General features: G+C 34.1%; 1 long non-coding RNA gene across 1 annotated transcript; it reads right to left on the reverse strand.

The window, feature by feature from the left end:
- Positions 1–728: 728 nt before the first annotated feature.
- Positions 729–2,303, reverse strand: LOC129058969 (uncharacterized). The gene is made up of 2 exons (XR_008524489.1): positions 2,037–2,303; positions 729–845 (listed from the first exon to the last, which is right to left on the reverse strand). It is a non-coding gene; the product is annotated as an uncharacterized LOC129058969 (long non-coding RNA).
- Between the last annotated feature and the right edge of the window lie 688 nt (positions 2,304–2,991).

Genomic DNA, 2,991 nt, shown 5'->3' on the forward strand with positions numbered 1-2,991 from the left:
GATGGCAAGTGTTGAACATTGTGTGTTACCCAGCATACGGTGATAACATGGATGTTTAGCAGCTACCAAGTCAGATAACCGTGTAACAGCAGAATTCTGAAATATGGCAGAAGGAAGGGGCAGTGGATTGTAGGATTAGTTTATCAATGAGATTTCATATTAGTTAAGCGCTGCTGTAGACTGACATAGCTTCTTGCGTACTTGTAATTGTTCACAGGCTACAGAGCTCATTGAGCAGATTCCATTCTATGTCTAACAAGCCTTTTATGCACAAACATGGGTATGCTTTATTGCTATTTAAAGCGGTATTACAAGAGACAGTAATTTTACTAGAGATATTCCAGTTTTAAGATTATACTGTCTTCTTTCATAATATCCTTTCTTAAATTTATTTTTGTCTATTGTGCCAGTATTTCTGTCATGTATATGGAGCTTTTGAACATTAATATTTGCTCCAATATTTGTAAATATTGTCCATACCATATTCTTTTGTATTTTTTTACCAAAACTATTAAAATGATATTAAACCTTAATAAAATAAAATTTAAAAAATCTGTCCACTTCAGGATAGCCAGACATTCCCTAAAACTCATTTACTTTAAAACACTTAAAGAATTAGCACAGGTGAACTTCCAAAGAGATTAAAATTTCACTAGAAGTTATATTTATCTAAAAGCTATACTTAAAAAAAAATCACTTTGTAAAATAAAATGAAAGGCACCAAAGTGGTCTGATATTATTTTAATGATGCCAAACTAATAATTACAGCATTCCCAGCTTTTGTTGTCCCGAATGTCTAAGAAGTCAGAAACATTTCACCTGCTTCACTCAGTTTCTTCTCATCCCTGTAATATAAATAGACAGAGAGCAGGCATTGCATGCTCATTGTGCAGTAAGTAAACTCAGACACAGAAGGGCTTTATGGCTTGCCAAAGGTTAGAGAGCTGGCTTTCAACACCACAGAGAACAGATTTACACCTCCTTTTGCAATTATTCTGTTCTTTATGTTCAACTTTACTATTTATGTCAATGATACAAGATGGAATCTGTACAATAAAAAAGTTTATGCATTTTATGCATTAAAACCCAGACTGATACTTTCATGCTGTGTTCATGTTAATCGAATTGTCACGCAGCCTACATCTAATTTCAACTTTTTGCTTAAAATTCACCCAATTGCTCAAAAGTTCTTGTCATTTCTTAAATGTAATGATTGAATAATTTCGCTTTAAGTGGCAGAAATGGCTAATTTGGACACACACTGGTAAGAAAAGGCAATGGAAGACAGTAATAGGGCAGTCAGTGCCAAGTGAAATAAAACAATTGTGCCAGCAGTTGGAATGCCATATGGAAAAATGAAGCCTGGTTTCATAACCAGGATGAAGAAAAATCTGTCAAGGGTTATTTTTATTGCATATTCATAACCTGATAAATTGTGTTAATTGCTAAAAGAATGAGGAGTCAACCAAGAATGGATTGATTGTGATGGCATTGGAACATGTTAAGAATAGCAATACAGTTGCAGAAATCTGTCCAAGTGGTATTTCAAGGCTTTTCGTTTTTTTGTTTTCCCACTTAGAACTGGCAGAGAAAAAAATTTGTTTTTGTCACTATTTACATTTTTGTTTGTATTTTCTACATTTACACATATAAATCTCATAAATCTTGAGCCATTTATTGTGTACTTAATTTTAATTAAATAAATAGAGATATGAGAAATGTATATACATTAAATATGCAGGAATTTGGTCATTTTTATGTGCTATATTAGTCTAGAAAGTGCTATATCTGAGCACATTCAGCCATAAATAATTATTCTTCCTTTTTTGTTGTTGCTATTGTTGGCTTTTGACTAAAACATAGAAAAAATATTTAAGATTCAAAGTCCAAAAAATATGGACACATTACCTTTAGACTCACATGTCAACCACTGCCTTTTCAAACTCCTCAATTCAGGCCAACTATAATTTACCATATTCAATTTATACTACCTGATTTTCTTGGATCACTTATGAGATACATTCAAGAAAACTTACGCTTTAGAAGAAGTTCTAGAAGCTTTTCTTTTTAAAGTTCTATGAAGTACTCTCATCTCCTAGAACTATTTTGTATTCTGAATAGGTTTTCCTAACTCCATGCCAACCTAGAGAAGTTGACTGAATGTATGTGTCCCTACAAAATTCACATAATAAAGCCTTAATCCCCAAAGTGCTAGTATTTGGAGGTGAAACTTTGGGAGGTATTTTGTCATAAGAGTGAAGCCTTCACACAAGACAGATGATGTCTCTCCATCATGTGAGGTCATAATCATGAAAAGGAGCCTTGACAGAAAGTGAATTGGCTGTCAGCTTGATCTTGGACCTCCCATTCTCCATATTGTAAGGTATAGATTTCTGTTGTTTAAGCCACCCAGTCCATGATATTTTTTTGTTATAGCAACCACAAAAGACTCAGACAGAAATTGGTACTGAGAAGTCAAGTACTGCTGAAACAAATACCTAAAAATGAGGAGCCCCTCTGGAATTGGGTAATGGGAAGAGGGCAGAAGTTTTGAGGTGTGTGCTATAAAAAGCCAATATTGCTTTGAAAGGATTGCTAAAGGTGACTCTAATGAGGACTCAGAGAGCAAAAAGGAGAGGTGTTGGGAAATATTCCCTCTTTTCAGAGGATACATACATGGAATCATGAATGGAATGTTGGTAGAAGTATGGACCTAAAGGCCAGTTGGATGATGTCTTAGAAGGAGATGAGAAACATGTTATTGGAAACTGGATGAGAAGAAAGTGATTCTTATAAAGTGGCAAACAACTTTGCTGAATTGCATTTGTGTTCTAGTGATTTGTGGAAGGTAGAGCTTGTGCACAATGAAATTAGATATTCAGCTGAGGAGATTTCTAAGCAAAATATTGAAAGAGCATTGTGGTTCTTCTTGATTGCTTATGATAAAATGCAAGAAGAGAGAAATCAATTGAAGAAGAAATTGTTAAACAA

The sequence above is a fragment of the Pongo abelii genome, chromosome 3, assembly GCF_028885655.2.
Source record: "Pongo abelii isolate AG06213 chromosome 3, NHGRI_mPonAbe1-v2.0_pri, whole genome shotgun sequence".
NCBI classification, from domain to species: Eukaryota; Metazoa; Chordata; class Mammalia; order Primates; family Hominidae; genus Pongo; species Pongo abelii.